General features: G+C 41.9%; 1 protein-coding gene across 1 annotated transcript in view; it reads left to right on the top strand.

Annotated features, from left to right (window-relative positions):
* The window catches only part of Znf366 (zinc finger protein 366), a 61,264-nt gene continuing 37,424 nt past the window's right edge, over window positions 1-23,840 (top strand). Inside the window, exon 1 of the mRNA XM_042691116.1 lies at window positions 1-148. The gene's annotated coding sequence lies outside the window, so the exon portion shown is untranslated. The remainder of the gene's footprint in view (window positions 149-23,840) is intronic.

Below are 23,840 nucleotides of genomic sequence, written 5' to 3'. Positions count from 1 at the left end.
TCAAACACTGTCCCTGAGAGTTCTCTAAGTTCCCTGCAATCTGTACAGGAGAGAAAGAGGGAGAGAGAGGGAGAAAGAGAGAGACAGAGAGAGCCAGGGACCAGGTAAAGCGGTGGGGCTCCTGCAACCACTCAGCCCCTAGGAGCTGGTAAGTGACCCACACAATCCTTTCTATTTGCATTTTAGTGTCTCTGGGATGGAAGCTTCCACAGAAAACACCTTAATTAGAGGTGTGTCTTATGGACGGCCTAGAATTTAAACTTGCACTTTTTTTTTTTTTTCCAAAAAGAATTCTGATGCTTTGCAGGGCAGAGGCTGGGCGAACTGGGAAAAAAAACGAAACACCACCACAATTGCATTAGGCTGAAGAGGACATTGTGTTAAGTCTGAATTTTGGCACAGGGTGTTGGGGTTCACTACAAGCTGTTGAAGTGTATGATGGATGCCACTGAAGGTCTCTGTCTTTCTCAGTGCTATGCTTCTTAGGGTTATGATAAGCGCTGAGCTTTGTTCTGAGGGTTTTGTTATATATTGTCTGGATTAAAATGTTCTCTTATTCTTTTTCTTTCCATTCGGCACCTTACTCCACTCTCTTAAAAGAGTACAATTCTAAGAGTTCATTTCTAAATGCATCGCCAAAATAGGAGGGAGAAAATGAGGAGATGTCACTTTAAAATAGTACCGAGTGATGGGAAGGTTTCTGTGGTCAGGTGCCACCTGTGGCTTGAGTGGATTTCTTGTCCCTGGAAGGTGTCTCACTTGCCTCATAAAAGGAAGGCAAGGATTTAAGGGCTTCAGTTTTGGAGAACAACAGGCAACTGGAATGGGAGGGTTAAGATTGATCACCAGTGTCAGTACGAGTAAAAATCCTAAGGCACAGATGCAACTGGAAAACCTCCACCCAGTGCCTGGTTTTCCAAGCACCAAATAGATGTAGAAAACTATGTACAACCAGGGTTTCAATGTCTTGCTTCCATTGAGTTTGTCAGAGAGGACAATATCCCCAAGAACTCTCTCATGACAAACCATCAGGGAGCCAGAATCATGCCAAAAATAGGTCAGCAAGGTCACTCCGAAAGACCAGTGTGTTTACTAACAGTAATAATTAATTCATCGGAGTGCTGAATGGGTGAAAGAAAGTGGACATGCATACTCTTTTAAATATTCGTTTTAATGAAATTTAGTGGTTAAAGTTCCCCGGTAAAGGGAAGAACATAATAAAAATAAACAGACCCACATTTGTAAAAAGAAATTAATTTAGCCAGATTATTCTAAACCACAATCAAATTAGTGTTTATTTCAAACCGAACTGTCATCTTCATGAGGCTGAGACCATACTCTAAAAAGGGACCATTAGTGGAGATTTTGTTCCATTAGTCAGACCCCTTTTTTCTTCTCCTTTCTGTCTTCAAAAGACTTTTTCTTAGTATCGCCATAAATAATATAAACAACATCAAGAAGGATGTGCTTAGCGTTTGACTACTCAAAGAGGCAGATAGAATGATTCTCTTGCCCATCGTGAGTGGTTTTAGCAGCTCTTACCCCTGCTTCAGCTACTTCCAACATATCGAATGTTTTGGGTATTTTACATTATTTATCAGTAAGTATCACAGGGCTGTGATCTGCCTTTCTCCTTTCAGTTTCATTTCTCCTTGATAATGGTTTAATGTTGTGCCCAATTAAAACAACAGCACAGAATGCTTTCTAGCTTCACACGTTGAATGCAAACATCAAATGCAGGATAATATATGACAGATAATGCAGACTCATTGTGCTTAAAGACAATAAGACAAAAGGTGGGAAGACAATGAGGACGGAGCATGTGTCTTCATTGTGGCTCAAGACTGAGAAGAATGTGCTATTTTCCTTTTTTTTTTTAAAGTGTGAGTGTGTGTGTGTTTGTGTGTGTGTTCAATATTTTTATTTATACTGTGAAGTAATTGCCAAGGAACTATCTGTTGGGGCTAGAGGGTCCAACTACTGAACACAAAAACCATCCTCAGCTACTTCAGTCTAAGTCATTACTGCATTTGTGGAAACCTTCTTTATGATTCTTCTTGAGGATCCTTTGTGGTATCACTAGGGGAATTCCAGTTTGGAAAAATCCAGAACTTAACTTACATAAGATTTCATTATTTTATTTTCTGCCACAACTAAAATGCCAATTGCTTGTGTGTGTTTTGGGGTTACTAGGGTTTGAACCCAGGGTCTCTCACATCCTCTTACAGACTAAAGACTTGCTCCTTCACTGATCTAACACCCTCCAACCCCACAATGGATAGCATAAATCATGTCAGCATACATTCCCTGCAGGACTGGGTGCTGTCTGTGAATGAGAGCCAGCAGAGCACCAAAAAGTGCAGTCGGTCAGTACACAACCTGGGCTTGAATTCAGCTTTGTTGCTTACCAACTGTGGGCTCCATGCCAGGTCTCTAACCTCTCTGAGTCTCAGGGTTTCTGTATGCGTTATGCTGAGGGTTAGAAAAGGTAGGAGTCAATTGGTGTCAGTTGTGATTTTTTTTGTCAGTTATGGAGCTTGAACTCAGGGTCTGGGGATTATTCTTGAGCTTTTTTGCTCAAGGCTAGAGCTCTACCATTTTGAGCCATCATTCCATTTCTGATGGTTAATTGGAGATAAGAATCCCATGGACGTTCCTGCCTGAGCTGGCTTTGAACCATGATCCTCAGATCTCAGCCTCTTGAGCAGCTAGGATTACAGGTGTGAGCCACCAGTACCCAGCTCAGCTATTATTTTAAGAGTCATATGTTAACACTTCAGAATACTGTGTTTTTGCAAATCGAGAAGATATACTATGTCCTTTGTAACTTGTATCATTACTCTTGCTCATACCCAGGTTGTGGGGAGAAAAAGATTATTCTCATAGTTTTAGAGGTTGAATAAACATACTCTGAATCTCAAATCCCTGTATAAAATAAAAGCTAGGGGAGTTTACTGCATTGATGTTCGTCTCTGTTTAGGGTAGAAATGCCGGTGTTTGTTGTATTGCAGGCTAGTTATATTCATCAGAGCTCACCGCAGGAAACAAACAAATGTATTGAGAGACCTAAATAATGCTGTAGACATTTCCTAAATAATGCTGTAGACATTTCTTTTTTTTTTAAATGTTTATTGCTATTGTAAAGTTGATGTGCAGAGGGGTTACAGTTTCATACATTAAATAAAGAGTACATTTCTTTTTGGACAATGCCGTCCCTTCCCTCACTCTCTCCCAGTTTTTCCCTCCTGTCCCTACTCACAAGTTGTATAGTTCATTTTCAACATTTGTTCACATTTGTCTCATCATTTCTGTGCCCCGCTTTACCCTCTCAAAGCCAGATGAAAGAAAAAACAAGACAAAAGGAAATGAAAATAAAAACAGCAACAAAGGAAAAAAAGACCTCTTGTTTCCATTTCCTGGAGTTCTTTTCGATAAATATTATTTTATATGGTCATATGTACACATGCTGTAGACACTTCATAACCTCTTTTGCCTACTTTCCCCAGGATCGGGAGCTCTCTGTTGCTGGTGACCTTTGATCACCCTGGGCCGAGCCCACTCAGAGTGACCTCTTCTCAACCATTCCAGCAGGGAGCCACTCACTAGTCCCTACCAACAGGACATCATGTCATTTCCAGGGGTGTCCCAGTCAATCCAATGCCTTTTTTTTCCCCATTACAAACTTGAAAACCTACATACCTGTTAGCTCATCAAACAAGAAAGAGTAATGCTTTTATTTAGCTCTTAAACTTTCCCCCACTTTCCTAAAGCTCCAGCAAATATGACCATAAATGGACCAAGACCAACTCTAACATTTGAGGTTCTTGTTAGAATAAAAGTTTCTGACTCAATAGACTCATTTGACCACTTACCTTAGGAAGAGAAAAAAAAATGGAGTGAGGTCGCTCAGTGCCAACATGCAAAGGGCGGGTTGGTGCCTGAAGAACAGGTCAGGAGCCAGAGCTCTGCGGTCCTGACCCCACCTGGTGACTTGAGGGATTTCTTTACTTGTTTGGGCCTCAGTTTTCTTTCTGAAACGATTCCATCAGTGGTTGTCAAGACGATGTGTGTGTGAGTGTTTCAGAATTCGTCTGGAGCCTGTTCTCTCTCTCCTCCTGCCTTTCCCTCTTCTGGAGAATCTGGAGGACCCATGCTGACATCTGTGATTCTCTCAAATGGACAGGGGTAGGGAGCAGTCTGGCTGTTCTTCTTTAGGAAAGCATTGATGTGAACTATAAATGCATGCCCTAAGCGCCCTGGTTTCAATGGCATTTATAGGTAGCACTGGATGTTTTCTCTCTCTCTCTTTTTAAATATAGTTTTTAATTGGGATTAAATGATAACATAAATTTCACAAATTTCACAGTATTGTGGGACAGTGATAGTTAAAGTCACAAACACAATTTAACCTTCACAAGGCAAATTGTCATCATCATGGTCTATAAAGTTTGTGAATTCTATAAGCTTTGACAATACAACTATTTCTTCCACATCGTGATATGTACATCTCTTTCCTTTTACTTAGTGTAAGTTGTTCCCTCTTTCTGGATGTTCTCTTTAGAAGTTAGTTTTGAATACACCAGTTGTTATTCCAGAAGCTCGCAGTGTATGGAATCAGCATGTCCTGGTCCGTGAAGCACTCTGGCTTACCACAACCACAAATCCAAGCCTCTCCTCTTACTTGGGCTCTGTATCTAGGGACTGAACCAGCCACAGACCGAAATTATTTGGAAATAATTGCCTTTGTGATGAATGCATAGACTTTTTTTCTTGCAATTATTCTCTAAACGATACAGTATACAGCAAGAGTGTTATGTTAGGTATTGTAAATTATCTAGACATATATGTACAATACATATATATGTGTATATATACATATACATATATATGTGTATATATCTGCAAATGCCATTGCATTTTATGCGACAGACTTGAGCATCCATGAATTTCAGTGTCTGTAGGATCTTGGAGGCAATTCAACATAGACACTGAGGGACAACTATAGAACACATAAAAAGATCAATTACTTAGATCTATAGATATTGCAATTCTGCATGAATAGCACTTTTGAATTTATGTGTGTCTACATAATTTGCACCTTCAAGTGAGCATATATCCTTTTCTCTTGTCTATGTGTTCTATTCTTTTTAAGAAGCATTCATAGTTTTGATCTCATAAAGTGTTGTTTCTGTAACCTGTTTTACAATGCGTGTGTGCTGTGCTTGAGCCTGTCTCAAAAATTAGGTTCTTTTCCCTTAGTGGTGGCAAGACTAAAAGACAGACAATGGTATTAAAAAGCTGTCTACTTAAGTGAAGAAGAGTAACACAAACCTTATAGCCAAAGTGACTCTGATTTTCCTGATTTATTGTCTACCTTAATCACTTGATGAAGAGTTTGGATGTTTAATGAAATGGAAGTGTTCACATGGCAGGAACAGAGACCACAAATTTGTGACGTGCACGCTCAGAAACAGCTAGCCCAGTGACAACTGTCCTCAGTGACTGTCCAAATCCAAGTCCATCTACATAAAACAATGATATGGAGATGCAAGAATAAGAAATATTTTCTTTAATAGCTGGATGCCAATGGTTCATGCTTGTAATACTAGATACTCAGGAGACTAAACTCTGAGGAACAGAGGGTTCAAGGCCAACCTGTGCAGGAAAATTTCTTATCTCTAACCACAAAAAAGTGAAGTAGTGGCTCCAGTGGTAGAGCACCAGCTTCAGCTTTTGTGAAAAAGCTAAGGAACAGCACCCAGGCCCTGAGTTCTGGTACATGTGAGGGGAAGAGAGGAGGGAGAGGGAAAGGGGAGAAGGAGAGAGAATAAGAGCACTGTGAGCCAGGATTTACACACAGCGCTCTTTGGTTTGTTGTAGGCAAGGCTGTGCATCCAGATTAAAGGGATAGTACTTGGAGCAAGTTTTCAAAACACCATGGGGGTGGATTCAGGAAGAGGAATGCGAAACCCTTGTTGCGCATGGTACCCTTTCCTTTATTTAATTAAAGGCAATGAAGGTGGACAAAATAGTGGGTAGCAGCAATTTGGTTTCTGTTGAGGAGTAAGGCTCATCTGAGGCTACTAAGGTTTTAAATATTAACATTCCCTCTGGGACCGTGTGCAGCACACACACAGAGCAGTAGCACAAATCTCCTGGAAGCTTGTTTGAAATGCAGAAACTTAGCTTCCCATCCCAGGGCTACTGAACAGAAACAAGATCACTTCATGGTTCAGTCTTACATTCAAGTTGGAGCAGTGAAACCTTCTCAGGGTTTTGAACTATTGTACATAGACAGACCCTGGAATATAAGGCCCCACTCCACAGAGTTAACTTTAACCTTGCTTAAGACAATAGCACTCTATTAACAAAGGCATCGCTGTAACAGTCCTATTCTATTGATCCTTGAGCAGCATTAGGCATATTCATGAGGTCACACTCAATGGGTAAACTCCATACCAAGGGACCTCAATATCCCAATACCAATGATCAGTCTCCTAGGGTGGACTCCAGCTCTTTCCTCCCTCCCCTGCCCCCCACCAGATGGAAGGAATGTGGGGAGGAAACTCAGGCTCAGCCTGTGACCCCAGTTAGTGGCTCAGAGCAGGGGAATCCCCAGGGAGGGGAGGGGATGAGTATTTGAGGGACAAATCCTAAAAAGGAGTTCAGTTTTTCCACAGTTAAAAAATAACATTTAAGAATTATAACACTGGCTGATGGCATATGCCTGTAATCCTAACTACTAGAGAGGCTGAAATCTGAGGCTCATCGTTCAAAGTCAGCCTGGGCATGAAAGTCTGTGACAGTCTTATCTCCAATTAGTCACCAAAAAGCCAAAGTGGGCCTGTGGATCAAGTAGTAGAACACTAATGAAAGAAGGAAAGAGAGAGGCGGGGAGAGAGAGAAAAGAAAGAAGGAAGGAAGAGAGAAAGAAAGAAAGAAAGAAAGAAAGAAAGAAAGAAAGAAAGAAAGAAAGAAAGAAAGAAAGAAAGAAAGAAAGAAAGAAAGAAAGAAGAAAGAGAAAGGCAAGCTTAGGGATAGTGCCTACGTCCTCATTCAAACCCAGGGACTGGCTGGTGTACACACACACACACACACACACACACAAACACACAATTATAGTACTGGATTCCATCCTTGGCAATATAAAAAAAATCCAAAATTGAGAGAGAGAGAGCAGAGCTCTGCCAGTTTCTTTCTTAAAATGCTTCTAGAATGGGGAAGGGGTGAGAATCTTACTATCTGTACCCCTCCCTGGGGAAGGAGGGAGGACCTGGTCCCTAGTGTCTCCGCCAAGCGGGGAGGGGGTTATGCCAGAACACACAGCTCCTCCTCCCAGGGCGGAAAGAATCCTTAGAGTTTCCTCTGCACTGGGGACTCACCGTTCCCTCTTGAACAGAAATCAAGAGAGGACTATTGTTGGAGGGGTGGGGAAAGGAAACCGGGCGGAAGGGAGAGAGGGAGAGGACGGGAATTGCTGCTGGTTGTTGCAGCCCAGACCCAACGACACCTCTGTGTGGATAGAGAGGGTGGCTTCTCCCCCTCAGCTGAGGCTCTGGCCCCCTTCCACAGGAAGGCTGGGTTCCAAAGCCTGCTGCTCTGTGGGACAGCTACCTACCTGTGCCACCCTAAGTGTAAGAACACCTTGGTTCTTGTTGACTGTTTATCTGAAGCACTTTGTTCTCCACGGCCACACCCAGAGAGCTTTCTCAGAACAAAAAGCACGAAGAGGAGTTATCCATCATTATCCTTAAAAAAATGAACACCTTTGTTGTTGTTGGTGGTGGTGGTGGTTGTGGTGCTTGGACTTGAGGCCTAGACTTAGTCCCGGAGCTCTTTTTGCTCAAGACTAGCACTCTATCACTTTGAGCCACAGCTCTGCTTCTGGTTTTCTGGTGGTTAATAGGAGATAAGAGTTTCATGGACTTTGCAGTATGGACTGTTGAACTGTAATCCTCAGAGCTCAGCCTCCTGAGTAGCTAGGATTATAGGTGTGAGCCACCAGCACCTAGCTCTAAAATGAACACGTTTTGAGTGCTAAGAAGCACAACACTACACTATGATGTTCCTGATGTGCCTGTTGGGCCCTGCTAGGACCTGCAGGGACCTGCTGGGACTGGACTTTGTAGGTGGAGGAGCTGCACCAAGCCCTGGAGGCCTCTTAGATTATCCAGTCTCCCCTATCCAGCCTGTGGAGAGGCGGTGGAAGAGACCGTCCCAAGCATCATTTTTGTGCAGAATCCTGCACACAGTGGGTATATTTCCACTGTGGTCCACAGCCCTCTTGACATCCAGTGCTGTTAACCACCCACATACACATCTCTGGTGGAGCCAGGCCTTCAAGGACAGAGTGCTTCTTATCTCCAGGCTTCAGTATGGGCCCTAGATCCCCATGGGAATATTGGAGAATGAACAGAGAGCCTAGTCTTTAGGAAAAAGAGCTGCACAACACTGGATCATGTTGAAGACAATTTCATTCTGTATATGACTTTACAACCTCTGTGAGCCTAAACACATCCCACTAACATATCCTTTTTATTTTGTTTTATTTCATTTTTAATTTTGATGGCTTTTTGCTTTTAGAATCAAACAAGTGGTTGACTTTCAGAACCAACCAACTTCTTCCTGATCAAGAAACAAAAACAGTCTATAATACTAGCTACTCAGGAAGCTGACATCTAAGGACTGTATTCAAAGCCAGCCCAGACAAGAAAGCTCGTGAGACTCTTATCTCCAATTAACCACCACAAAGTCACAAGCATATATGTGTGTGTGTGTGTGTGTGTGTGTGTGTGTGTGTGTGTGTGTGTGTGTGTGTGTGTGTGTGTGTGTGTGTGTGTGTGTGTACAATTTATATATTCCAGAATAGGCGTGTGTGTGTGTGTATACTGAGGTTTGAACTCAGGGCCTAGGTGCTGTCCCTTAGAATTTTGGCTCAAGGGCTGGTACTCTACCACTTCAGCCACTTCTGGCTTTTTGGTGGTTAATTGGAGATGAGTCTCATGAACTTTCCTGCCTGGGCTGACTTTGAGCTATGATCCCATGGTCTTAGGCTCCTGAGTAGCAAGGATTACAGATGTGAGCCACCAGCAACCGATTAAAATAGGTGTGTTTTTCAAATAAATTAAGAGGGTACTAGAGCAGAGAAGTCTAGGAACTTTCACTAATTGCAGGGGGCATTTTGAATGGAATAGGCTTTCTGGTTGGCAACAAGCTTTCCCATTCTTCAATTGCTCCAGTTTTTAGTTTGTGTATTCAATCAAACTCTAGAAAATCTGGAAGTATTCATTGTTGCTATTTAATTACTTTTTAATAACCATCTCCAAAATAACATCTGGTTCCTTTTCTGACTGTCTCTATGGCAGTGGGCAGCTTGCTCAGCCTCCGTGTTCTTTGCTCATTGGCTCCCTCAGGGGGTGCTGTGACTGTCACCTGAGTGTTGGCATGTGACCTCTTTCCCACGTTCCATGTTCCATAGTCAACACTCAGCAAGCACTCTGTTAGGCGCCGCTTGCCACTGTGTGGGTCACATCGTGGAAGTGGGGTTGAAGTAATGAGTAACTGAAAATGTAGAGAGGAGGCAAAGGTCCTTCCAGATGTTCCCATCTCTGGGTCACAGGCAGCCAGTGAGGAAGTGGACTCTCTGTAGATACCAAGTTGGAGACAGTTGGCTGGAGTGAACCCACTCTGGAAAGATGAAGGTATTTCTGGTCTTTGAGTTCAGTAGACTTTGCGAGTCCATTGCTTCTGTGTGACATGCATTGACACTTGCCTTTCTGGACTAGTGGGCAGAGCATGGGCTTGGAGCTCATGGAAGGCCTGTTCCTTACCCCTCATCACCAATCATAAGGGGAAATAAGGCCACTGGCCTCTCTGAAAGCAGCAGAGAAGGCTGTTTTGCCACAAACCAAAATGCTGAGGGCCACAATTATCAGAGGGTCAGAAGGAAGTTGAAATGGCCAACTCAATGCTCAGCCAGTTGAAAATTTCACTTTCAGATCATCCTGAGGATAGTTCTGTAGCTTTATGACATCGACCACCTCACAGATGCAGTTGATCTTGGAATCATGGTGATTGCAAAGTGAGGCTGTTTAAATGACTAAATTTATTTCTTAAATCGGCCCCAAAAGACATAAAAATAGAACACATTCATGGATGACATGTAGTTTGAAGTTTTGAATGTATGAGAGAAGAATCTGCTGCTAGACTTCAAAAGATGAACTTCCCTGAAGTTAGTGCAGGGTGATACAGACTTTTTTGGACACAGTCTGAGACAAGTAGGTCAATGAAGAGTCGGCTTCTCAACACCCACTACTTTTCCTTGGTTCAGGCAGTCATCATTATGGCTAGTGTTCTTTGGCTGCCCCATGTGGGGTAGGTTCTGTGCTTGCCCTATGGCCCCTACAGTGAATAAGATCCAGTTTGAGCCATCTAGAAGTTTCCAGAAAATTAATGGCAGTACCAAATACAGACTGATTGGCTTCCCTGTTACTTCCATTCACATGGATTTGTCATGAGATCCCCAGAGATCACCTGAGACAAATCCAAGTGTTAGCTCCGTGAATATTTAGATATAAGGTATCCAGGCCTCAGGCTTTGTGTGTCCACTGCAGGTCACATCCCTCTGCATACTCTCTAAGTTGTTCCTGGCCATTGGGTTTGGCCCAGAGCATTCCTTCCCCTTACCACCCCACAGCTTTGGCTGATGAAGAGCAGAACTTGCCTCTTTGTGGTCCATTTTCAGGGCCACAGCCACAATGAGGGCTCTCCATCAGAAAGCCTATGTAAAGGAGCTGGGAGTGAAAAACCAAGAAACTTGGAATGACAGTTATTGATTTACTCTATTATTTTCCCAGACCTTCACTTCTAATCTTGTCTCAGTTCCTCCTCTTCCTCCTCCTCTTCCCTTTGCTAGGCCCTGAGGATACCTTCTTACTATTGTTCCAGGGGACCAAATACAAAGGTAATTGCTATTTATTGAGTGCCTCTTTTTGTTTAGTACCAGAAACTTTTCTTTGCCCATCCTGGGCCTTGAACTCTGGGCTGGACACTGTCCCTAAGCTCTTTTTTGCTCAAGGCTAGTGCTCTACCACTCCAGCTACAGCACCACCTCTGGCTTTTTCTGTGATTCATTCAAGATAAGAGTCTCATGGACTCTCCTGCCCATGCTGGCTTCGAACCGAGATCCTCAGATCTCAGCTTCCTGAGTAGCTAGGATTACAGGTATGAGCCACCAGGGCCTAGCTCAGAAACTCTATTTATTTCACTTATGAAATAGCATAATAATCTTGCAAGATTATTATTTTTCCAGATGAGAAAACTGAGGTCCGGTGATTAAGAAACTTGCTATAGTTGGTAAGGAGAGAGAGTTGAACTCAGGAGCTACCTAACTTCTAAGGTTATGTCCCTTCTATATTTCTCAGTCCCTATGATGTAACACACTTAAACAAAACAGAACTTTGGCTTTATCAACACTTTGTGCTCCAAACATGTAATAGGAATGTCCCTTTCATCATCTTTCCTCTTCTCCCCAGTAATCACATTCAACCTAAAAGTGAAGAAAAGAGGTTCAGTTTGGTGTGCCAGATCCCTGGATAGCCAGACAACATGAATTCTAAGATGATGTATCTTTAGTCATTTAACCCCCCCTTTTCTATTGGCGGCAGACAGTTTACAGGAATCCAATAATATTTACTAGGTCAATTACAAACAAAGAATATCTGAAAATGGTTTCTAAACAAACTCCATGCCTTGGAACTTTATCCTCCATTTTCAAATGATTGTATTCAACCCACAAAGCATCCAGTTGAATTCCATATCATTTGAGCACCTATACCTGGACCTCCCTCCTTTGGACTTTAAGTCTACAGATTAGGGGAAGATACAGACAGCAAAGAAGTTCTCAAAGCCAGCATCACTTTGGCTCCTCCTCCCATCAGTGGCATCCTTTTTGGTCATCTGTGAACTCTGTTCTATCAACTACAGCAAGGCCACCGGTCCTCAACTGGGGCAGTTCAGGATCACCCAGAGCTTTTTGGTTATTACAATGACCAGGGGCACTAGTGGTATCTAGTGATTAGTGATAGGCAGGGATGACAAAGTTCTGTGATTCATACCACAGTGTTAATGGCATATTGCAAAGCCATCTACCACCACCACCACCACCACCTTCTCCCCTGTGTGACAGTCAAGCGCATGACTGCTTCCTCACCACTGGCCCTCCACACCCAGCTCAGATTCTTAGCACACGTCTTTTGGATGACTGCTCTCCTTTGTCAACTCCTGTGTCTACAAGTGTCCTCTCCCATCAAGAGTGGTTCTGCTTGCCTCTTGTTTCCAAAACCACCTTTAAAGGTAGAGGCTTCTCCAGCATTGGCCCATCTATATTCCATTCCTCTTTTCTCCCCCAAAACTTTCAGCCATTTGGAGGTTCTTCGTGCTAATGAGCACCTCCTGAACTGATTATGATTAACCCTTTGACTTCAACTCAGATATGGCTTTCTAGAGTAATTTTAGGTGGGAACTTTTTTTCTCTGAAGTAGATTTTAAAACTTTTAAAAAGTATTACATAGTTTGATGGCCTAATGGATTAAGATGTTCGATGAGTCACTCTAAGTGATTTAGCCAAAGCAATCCCACTGGCCCTATTGACATTCCAGAGAGGAACCTAAAATGTGACATCTGATGGTCTCCATTACTCTTGCAGAAGTGTAAGAAATACAGATATTAAGCCGATCGAGGGCTCCAGCTGTCTCTAAAATAGATGACTCATTGGGGTAGAGTCAGAGCCATGAGCACCTAAGACACCTGCATCCAGATCCCAGATCACTGGAGACGCATGATGCTGCCTTGTAGAACCTTCTCCATGGCTGGAGACTTCCAGAGTTCATAGATTTTACTTTCTGATTGATTCCCTTAATAAGACCCTCAGCACCTTTTGTAAATTTCAGAGAGAAAGTTCTCTTCCCAGCATGGGAATTCCCAACTCTGTTCTATACAGGTACTCTCCCATTTTTTTTTTTTAGTATTAAGAAACACTTCAAAAGGTCTTAAAATTCATTTTCATTCTTCCCAAATCGAAAGTATGCTGAACAGTAGTATACCTCACAGCTGGTAAATATAGGCAAGGGTGTGTCTGTTCTTGCCCTATGCTGTGCATATTAACTATCAATGGCTTCCTTTTAGTCTTCATTGGGATCTGTGAAGTGATATATTAGGACAGATGAGGCTATGCTTCAGAAACAAACAAGACCCAATTCTCCATGGCTTGAAAAAGAAAAAAGAAAGAGAATTTATTCCTCACATGATTATGTATCCATTGTATAGATCCACTGTGGCTTTGACCCTGATCTGCTTAAACTTTGGCCCCAGACCAACAGGACAACTATCATCTGAAAGGTTTCAGATTCTTATGGCAGAGTAGTGTGGACTACTCAGATAGTTCACAAAACAGTGATACATGTCATTTGCACTTACATCTTATTGACCAAAACAAGTCCCATGGCCATGCCCACTTTTAAAGGGAATAAGGGCATGCAGTCTAGTCACATAAGAGAGCTATAAATATTTGATGAACAAAGTGTTACTATCCTTGTTTTGTAGATAAGGGAACTGGAACTCAGGAAAGTGGAGGAGCTGGTTCTCACAGCCAGATTTTGTGATGTTTCCTGAGCACTTTGCTCTCTGATAGTGGATGCATTCCATGAGCATACATGTTGCAGACATGTTGCCTGACTTCCTTCCCAAATGCTATTGCTTGGGCCTGAAGGAATAGGCACACACACTTGGGTAAGGTTAGGTTAAAGCCAAATACACACTGTTGCAATCTTTCATTTTAACTATTTCAGTTCTCTATCAAGGGCTTCAACACATTTAGCATGAAATCATTAAGTGAGCCCAGGCACCAGTGGCTCATGCCTGTAATCCTAGCTACTCAGGAGGCTGAGATCTGAGGATTGTAGTTCAAAGCCAGCCTGGGCAGGAAAGTCTGTGAGACTCTTATCTCCAATTAACCACCAGAAAACCGGAAGTGGTGTTGTGGCTCAAGTGGTAGAGCGTTCACCTTGAGCCGAAGAGCTAAGGGACAGCGCCCAGGACCAGAGTTCAAGCCCCATGACCAAATTAATTAGTTAATTAATTAAATCTTATTCGTTTCCTTGCTGATTGATTTCATTTATCTCATAATGAGAGAAGAGCCACTCTATTCTCAGATCAGTGAGGCTGCTGATTGGTGGACGCCCGGGATCCAGAGGGAAGAGGTTCATGATTCCTTATTATTTTCAGTAAAAGTAATCTATAGGGAAAAAAAAAAGAAATAAAAGCTTGCCAAAAACCAGTAAAACAGCAAGACTGATTCTACTAGCCTTCAGAGTACCAACCCCAGAATTTCACTTTCCTGGAGCTTAGAGAATATACTCTGTTATGTTAGTTCTTTTCAAATTTTTCTAATCAAAGTACTCCTAGGAAGAGAAAAATCTCAAGAAGAAAGCTGAAGTAATCTGTGCAGGTGGACTTTGACTTAAGCATATGCTGGCTTTGCTTTCTTCTCCATGACATAGCCCTTACTGTTTACATCTACAATGCTTTAAATTACTCAGCATTATATAAAATTGATAGCCCATAAGACACATTGACTTTGTGTGTATGTGTATGTGTGTGTATGAGACAGCGAGAAGGAGAGAGAGAGAGAGAGAAATAGGTGTGTACTGGGGCTTGAACTCAGAGCTTTGACATTGTCCTTTAGCTTTTTTTTTTTCTCAAAGCTGGTGCCCTACCATTTGAGCCACAGCATTACTTCCAGCTTTTTGCTGGCTAATTGGAGTTAAGAGTCTCACAGACTTTCTGGCCCAGGCTGGCTTTGAAGCACATACTCAGATCTCTACTTCCCAAGTAGTTAGGATTACAGGCATGAGCACCCAGTGACACAAAGAGTTTTTCTATAGTTTCTACCACCCATGGGACTTTAGTCCATCCTTTAATCCTAGCATGGTTATTATCTGAAAGTGAGTTTCTGTAGAGAAAGACAAGGATTGCCTTTGTCATGTTGGAAGTGTATGATGAATGCTCTTTGTACTCACTACAGCCTAAAGTACCTAGAAGAAGGGGGAAAAATCAAGTTGGGGGGGTGAGGAGAAGGAGGGGGAAGAGGAAGAGGAAAGAAGAAAGAGAAGAAGGAGGGAGGGTGAAAAAGGAGAGAATAGAAAACGATAAAAATGATCTCAGGAGATATAGAAGAGCCAGTCAGCCCAGAAGTGCCTCAAAAAGTGGTCCCCTAGAAAGCACATGGAAACATCGTGAAACTAATTTACAGTTGTTAAGGAGCTATATTTTTATTACTTATATTTTCTTTACACATTAAAAAACTACAAAATACTTTGTTGGAAGCAAAGCTGTAGCCGGAAGCAAATGGTTTAACCTTGCTTGTATCCAATCCCATAACTCTAGCGCTGCCAGGCCTAATGAAGCATGATGTTTGCAAAAATCTTTGAAGGTGAGGAGTGCAATTTAGGTATTATGCATTATTAAATATAAATGCCTATCTAGGAAGGAAACTCTCCAGTAGCACTTTATGTGCCTTAACCAGTAGCCAACTTGGTAGAACTGGTTACTGGTTATCAACATCTCCTGACAGCAGGGACCCAGTTGTGGGTCCCTAAGAAAGGAAAAATAAAGGAAGAAAGAAATAGGCCAAATGGTAGCAAATGGCAGGCCTCATGAAGACACTGGCTTGGGTCATAGAGAGATTCTAAAGAAGGCCTTATTTACTGGAATGGAAAAATATAGGGCCAGGAAATTGCTCAGAGGCCTCTTGTCTTTTCCTGTGTACATGGAACTACACGATATGTTGGCTAGTGTTTTGGATTAGAATCTCCGCTGTAGAAATAACCTGAGTTGTGTCCTTGGGAAGAAGAGGTTGTGTGCTGTGGAGTAGAGGAGGGGACAGAAGGGAGGATGTGGAGAGGAGCCATTTAGACGCACTCTGAGACCAAAGTGCTACCTTGGGCTTCACAGACCATTGTCAGGCTGCAGCTGGGAGACTGGGCAGCCAGTCTGTTTAGGGAAGCTCCAAGTTTTCTGAAGTGTCTCTGAGCTGGAGCCCACTGGGTCCCCTGGGTGACACAAGGCAGTTCCAAATGTTGAAGCTGGATAGCTAATGTTTCTCCGGAGCTTAGGCTGAGCCTCAGTTTCTCATTGCACACCTGTTAGGCAGTTGCCTGTTCCCATGCACTGTTTTAGACAAAAGACAGCATTCTTATACTCTGAAAGCTTACATTCTAGTAGAAAGTCAATGCATAAAATACGCAGTAAGTTAGAAGATACCAATAAATGAAAAGCAGGGAAAGAGTGAGAATAAGGAATGCTTGAGGATGAGGTTAAGGTGCCCTTACTGAAAAGTTGATTGTTGAGAAAAAAAAAAAAAAAGAATGAGAGAGTCATGAAGGCACGGAGGAAGAGCCATCCAGGTAGAAAGAGCAGCCAGTGTAAAGTCCCTGAGGCAGGAATCGATCTGTTAAGCAACCAGAAGCCAGTAGAATTAGAATGGAATAAGAAAGGTGAGTGTGGTGGGCTATGCACCTTGTAGGCCACAGTGAGGACTTGGGCTTCTATTCTGAAGTGGGTACAAAGTCTTGGGAGAATTTTGAATAGGAGACCATAAGGAGGCCTGACTTCCACCTTAGAATCAGCTTTGACTGATGAGTTGAGTAGAGCAATGGGAGTTCAAATGTGAAAGGCAGGAGAGGAATTAAGAGGCAGTTGCAATACTCCTGGAGAGAAGCTGCTATGGTTTGAGCAGCATTGGGGCAGTCGATGTGGTGGGCAGTGGTTGGACTCTGGGTAGACATTGGAAGTACAGCCCACAGAATTTGCTAATCCCTATAGGAGAGTTCTCAGATGTCTCCTGGGAACAGGTTAATGAGCTGTGAATGGTGGGGAGGGCTGACTCCTCTCTATTCAAGGGGAACAAAGGAAGAAGAGAGAGAGGGACAGCAGGTAAGCTTCTTATTCTTCCTTTGTCTCTTCCTATTCAAGGAAGGTTAGTACACTGGCACAAAGTGACTCTGAACTACCAGGACCCAGGTCTTCACCAAGTAGTCTCCTGAGGGAATTAGGAACAAAGTGAATACTCAGATACATGCTAAAAAAAACCACCATGCTGTCAGAATTGGTGGGTCTGTCCTGGCTAGGAGGTCCTAAGGGAGGCATGCTTGAGCTGTAGGACAGAAGCCTGGGAAAAGGAGGGGAAGGAGGTGAAGAGCATTGCAGGCAGTGGGTACAGTACATGTGATGGTTCCAAAGGAAGGGAACATGGCACGTGACAGGACATGAGTGAATCTTGAGGGTTTTGAGGATGAGGAGTGGATGGGGCTCAGCCCAGGTGAAACTCGTGGGCCTTCTTTGGATTTTGAACTTTATCCTAAGATTAACAAGAAGCTATTGGAGGCCTCTGGGCAAATGAATGGTGTGGTCATACTCGCCTGTTGACAAGCTCACTGAAGAGACACATGCTTCTAAGTGATTTTTGGAAAGGTAGGAGATTAGTTAGTTCAAAAGTCAGCTGACAGAATTCCAAGAGTGTTTTCCATTCCAAAGTTAAAAAAAAAAAGGTTGAGTTCCTAAAGGGAAATTTCAGTAGTGATTAGATATTTAAATAATTAATGAAACTATTGATGTTTTTGTTGTATTGTAGTATTTTAGCTGTTTTCTGTCAACCCTGTGTATTTGTGGTTCTGTCTCCACAGATTCAACAAACTTGAGATTGAAAATCATTTCCTTTGAAATTGCATCTATACTGAACATGTTCAGACATTTTCTTGCCATTATTCTCTAAGCAATACGATCTAGCAACTATTTATGTAGCCCTTACATTGGGTTAGATATTACAAGTCATCTAGAGTTGGCTTCAAGTATATGGGGGAATGTGTGCAGGCTATACCTAAATCCTAAGCCACTTTATATAAGGGATTTGAGCACACATTGTATGTGAATGCCAAGGGCTATCTATATTTATAGATGAAATAATATGATATTGTGGATCAAGTTCCAAATCATTTCAATTGGGAGGTAAGCGAGTGGGTAGATAAGACTGCTACGAAATTGGTCATGAATTAAAATAAGGCATGAGATATGGGTATGTGTGACATCACTCTACTTTCATCATTTGAGGTTTTCTGTAATAAAAAGGGGTTTTTAAAAGTAGAATCTTCAGACTCTCTTAGATTCTACTTACTTATTGGATTTCAAATGTTCCCCTTAAAGATCACATGAAAGTACGATGAAAGAACAAATGAACCTCTCCCCCACACACATACTCTTGAGCATCAGGAACACACAATTCTTACTTACTACTATTAGTACTGCTACTGACTGAAGCTCCAGGTGCAAAATCCTGACCATACTTGAAGTGTTTCTGGGGTATTAGACACTTAGTCTTAATGATAGCATCACTTTGCTCTCTCATCCTTCCCTTTGCTCTAGTTTGCAATCAACATTTATAAGTGAAAGGTTACACTGCTGAGATTCAAGGAGAGTCTCAGACTTCCAGGACCACACAGGTGTACAGGGAGCGTGGCAATATGTCATTGACGTAGACTAAACCTGTTGCAAACACAACAAGGTACAGCCATTTGACCCTCAGGTCTAAAGAATGCCCCTTCTTTGTATTTTAAAAGCAATGTGCTGTGGAGCTAGGTGGGGCAAGGGACTCAAAGGCTAGGAGACCGGCATCAGAGACTCACAAAAGGGCATATATATAAGTCACTTGTAAGCCCGAAGAGCTGAGGGAGTTGTCTGAATTTCTGGCATGATTCTGACACTAACTTCAGTGAAGAACTGTGTGTTTCTGTCTACCTGGATTTCTCAGACATCATGATGGGGTGAGGATGCTGAAATCCATCTCCAAGTTATTCCCCAAGGTGTGGTGAATAGCTGCATAGTAAGTCAAGAACACAGGACCTTCCCAGGTGGTACCTTTCAGGTACCTTTGCCTGATAAGTTCATATCTAACTTCCATGCCACAGACTGCTTGAGCTCCCACCAAGGATTGCAGAACACACTCATTTTACTTCTGAAACAAGATTGCTGTTAGTGTTGTTAAAATAGTATTTATAAAGAAAGAGAACAGGACACAGTCTGAGTGTGCTTTCCTTTTGCATTTCAGCCGAGAGAGTGCTGAGTTTGGGGTACTAACATATGGCATAAATGTTAACTTTAAGGAAAATCTGGCACATGACATGCTAAACCGTGCTTCTTTCTACACACAGGATACTTGGCTTCAGTGGTAACAATACAGTGCCAGGTTTTCTTAAATGTCAGGCATTTTAAGAAATAGTTTCTCAGAATTTAAAATTGCGTGCACACACACACACACACACACACACACACACACACACACAGAATGGAAAAACTATGATGATGTTTCTAAATAAGAGAAATTTGACTCCAGAGGAGAATGGGGCAACTGGCTGATTACAGTTCACACAAATTGACTGTCAAACATCAGCAGTATGATATCTGAACTTGTAAGCATTGTGGTATAATTCTATCATTCACTAGCCAGATGATAACATACAATATTAAATGTTCAGTTCTTTTGGTGGGGCAGTGAGGGAGATAGAAGGAAAATAGATAGTTTGCTTTGGTCTTTCCCCTTACCTGTCGAAAGAACTCATTTACATTGTGTGAGTCAGATGAGCAGGTGGGAATTATAAAAAAAAAAAAAAAAGAGTAGTTCACTCCCACCTCCACCCTCAACCTCCACCATGTCTCAGCAAATCCAATATCTGGAAATCCTTGTGGTTAACAGAATCTAGTAAACTTGGTCCTTGATCTTCCTAAATTTCCCTTGACCAGTTTGGTTTACCAAGTTCACTCTCTCAACTTCAGTGGCTCATTGTGGCCTGCATATTCATAATATAGGGGATCTGTTCTGGGTCATCATCTGCATCATGATACAGCACTCATTTCAAGATTGTTCCTTCTCTGCTTATGAACCCAGATTTCCAGTTAGTTTCTTACTCTCACAAGAGAGGGAAAAATCTGATGGTGAACTTTCCAGTGGAGTAATGAGAATGGTACACAGCTTTATAGGGACAAAGCCAGAGTCAACGTCAGTCATCTAGCGGAAAGGTCAAAAATGAGTTGTGATTATAGACACATGGGTTCTAGAACTTTAAAACTCTCCTATCTTCCCTCTGCCTCTGTTGGATGGAAACACCCATTAATTTTGAACAAATTACAGTGGAACCTTTTCTTTTGCTCTAAACTCTGTCATTTCTTTTCATTTCAGAGGGTATTGTAGGAACAAAAAATAATGAGTATGAAAGTTTTTGAAAGGGTTGAGAATTTTTTCAGTGTAAGTTTTCACAACATCATGAAATAATTTTCCCAATAAGCCTAGAGGTTTTTTAAAAAAGAATTCCAATTACAATGTTGGGTCAAGTTTAAGAGCTTACTTGATCGCAAGTGTAAGATGAAAGAATCCAAAGATAAAAAGACCCACTTAAAGAAATGAGTAATTTGGGTATAAATTATGTTGGTCTTTCTTTAAAAAAAAAAACAATTTGTTAGTATATATTAAAGCATGAAAACTCATATACTTTCACTCCATAATTCTATTTCTAGAGAATTTAATCTGAGAAAATGATACTCAGCAAGGATTTATGAGCAATTTGTCTACTGCAGTGGTATTTGTATACTGCAAAAAAGATATAACCAGTTCTATAGAAGAAAACAAACTCCTGCCTAGGAAACTCAAAAGAAATAAACCAAAATACCAACACAGCTACACTTGTGAATTATTGATTATTTTAATTTTCTTCTTTAGATAGTTCACTATTAAGTTTTACAATGGTTATGAATTTACATTACTTTAAAGATCACTAAAAATAAATTATGGAGAATCATTGCCCTTAATCTAATGCTGGTGCCAAGACATTTTGTGCTTTCATTTGTCCTTATCAATAACTTATCTTCGCTGCATTTATGTCTTTCTTCTTGTTCTTTTGCTTACCATGATGCACTGTGGGTTTTAAATCATACTCTCTGCTGACAGCCCTCTCATACCCAGGAAGCTGAGTCTCTTGTCAGTTTTAGGGTGCCTAAATATGGTTCTCATTCCTTTCTGAATCCCATGCATTCCTTCACTGGAAGTTCACAGACATAAATCAGCCCAGGACTCATTTGTTCTAAGCTAAGCCAGACCAAGGGATATTCTTAAAAGGTGGCTTAATCCTTACTAAACTCAAAGGCAGGCATATCCTATTATCATGATGAATTTTCCATTAATTTCTACAGACTAGCTACCTACTCTGAAAACCCAATAGTTTTAGAAAACATGTACAATTATAAAAATCTGGGGGCTGGGAAGGTGGCTCAGTGGTAGAGCGCTTGCCTTGCATGCCTGAGGCCCTGGGTTCGATTCCTCAGCACCACATAAGCAAAAAGAAAAAAGCCGGAAGTGGTGCTGTGGCTCAAGTGGTAGAGCGCTAGCCTTGGGCTGAAGAGCTGAGGGACAGCGCCCAGGCACAGAGATCAGGCCCCGTGACCGGACCAAAAAAAAAAAATCTGAACTAAATTTGTTCTGCTCAGTTTGAGTAGAAAGGCACTTTCTTATGTAGTCACTCATTCAACTTAGTCCTGTTCTGGGTCAGTCTCATTACCTCATCAATGTGTCACATAATTCTTAATCCATTTACATCCAGCAGTGTCGGCTCACTCTTGCATTGATTTGGAAAATGGCCTTCACACTTTGGTTTTACTCTCTACTCATGAAATGTCATTTACAATGGAAATGTCATTTCATGAATGGAATTTTCTTTTGGTGATTTTGTTTTAGATCAGCTTGAGCCTCATATGCCTCATTCCAGATGCTTCTGCACAATTCTGTGAGTCTGTTTGTGTCTTCTTCGTTTTTCTCCCTTTATTCCAACTCTCCGAGTTGAAAGCTTGGCTATATGTGTGTTCATTGTTTCTTAAGTTATAGGTGTTTTTCATATTCTACCTTCAATTCAGCCAAGCTGTCTTAGGCTGGTGTAATGTTTTTACAGAGAGATCACACATACTTATACTCTAGAACATACACGCTCACACACACACACACACGATATAATTTTGTGTGTGTGTGTGTGTGTGTGTGTGTGTGTGTGTGTGTGTTATATGCTGGTCCTGGGGCTAGAACTCAGGGCCTGGGCACTATTCTTGAGCTTTCTGCTCAAGGCTAGCACACCACAGCTCCACTTCCAGATTTTTGGTGGTTAATTGGAGGTAAGTGTTATATGGACTCTCCTGCTCAGGCTCATTTTGAACCACAACCCTCAGATCTCAGTCTCCTAAATAGCTAGGATTATAGGTGTGAGCTACCAGCACCCAGATAATCCGTGTGTGTGTGTGTGTGTGTGTGTGTGTGTGTGTGTGTATACATATGTATTTTTTTGGGGGGGTCCATTCGTGGGGCCTGAACTCTGGGCCTGGGCGCTGTCCCTCAGCTCTTCAGCTCAAGGCTAGCGCTCTACCACTTGAGCCACAGCGCCACTTCTGGCTTTTTTCTTTTTGCTTATGTGGTGCTAAGGAATCGAACCCAGGGCCTCAGGCATGCAAGGCAAGCACTCTACCACTGAGCCACCTTCCCAGCTCCATCCCTGTATATTTTTGTCTAAACATTCCCTTGAGTAGTGGTTCTGTAATAATGGGTATCTGATTTTACTTAAAACTGGTCCAGAATGTTTTAATGTATCCTGTTTCTGTTGTCTTTTACCATTTGAGGGTTTTTGTCCAGTTTTCCAGTTTAGTCACTTTTGCAATTGATTTATACAAGCTCTAGGATACTGAATAACATTAATTATTCTCACTCACCATGTACCTGTGATGTGATAAAGGAACTGTCATTGCATGTGTGTCATTGAATGTACCTATACCAACCTGGGAGACTACAACTCCACTAGGGACCATCAGCTAATGGGACAGATGTCATACGTGTGGCCTGATTAACCTAAATATCCTTATATCATGCATGGCTGTATGTGTTGTGTTGTGTTTTTTTCTATCTGTCACTTACTTTAAGATATATATGATATTTTTCTTATATAATCAAGCTATTCACTAGTCTACATTCGCCAATTTTTCTTATAGATCCTGGGTTTAAAGCTAAGACACTCTAAGCCCTGTCCTCCAATGAGTTGGCACCTGAGACTTTGAATGAAGCCAGAACATTTTGCTCTACAAGTGTTGAAACCACCAGGCAGGGGTTAGTTAGGTCTGGTAGAAAGAGTTGGATATACATTCATCTCAAGGAGGAAAAGCTGTTTTGAAACCAGCAGAGTTGAAGTAGGAGACAAGAGGAAGGGAGTGGTAGTAGTGATGATGACTTACATGTTTATATTGTCATTTGTGTAACTACAAATTGAATGATGATTCTGCAACCTTTTCCTGACTTTGGGCTCCTGGACTATGGGCTACTTTTTAAGGGACTCGGGGGGGGGGGGGGGGGTGGGGGGGAGGGCAGCAATTTCTCACAAACTTAATCTGAATTATTCCGTGGCCAGGATCTCTAGGGGGCAAGCCAGACCTTTGCAGTGACAGGAGTGCAGGAAGATGAAAGTTCTGCATCACTGCTTTCATGAGTGGGTACCTGGTGCTTTCATTCCAAGTACTATTTACTTACCATGTGACCTTAGAGAAGTTGTTTATATTCAGTATGTAAATTTTTTTATCTAATAAGGTAGAGATGGGCCAGGAATGATATAACACACCCATAATCCTATCACTTGAGAGACCCAGGTGGAACTATGGCAAGTTCAAGGCCTAATTACATAGACTAAGTCTGTCTTTAAAACAACAACAAA

This window comes from Dipodomys spectabilis, unplaced genomic scaffold (genome assembly GCF_019054845.1).
Source record: "Dipodomys spectabilis isolate Male_0828 unplaced genomic scaffold, ASM1905484v1 ptg000140l, whole genome shotgun sequence".
Classification (NCBI taxonomy): domain Eukaryota; kingdom Metazoa; phylum Chordata; class Mammalia; order Rodentia; family Heteromyidae; genus Dipodomys; species Dipodomys spectabilis.
Note: the sequence above shows the minus strand (reverse complement) of the source record. Positions and strands in the feature narration are given on the sequence as shown.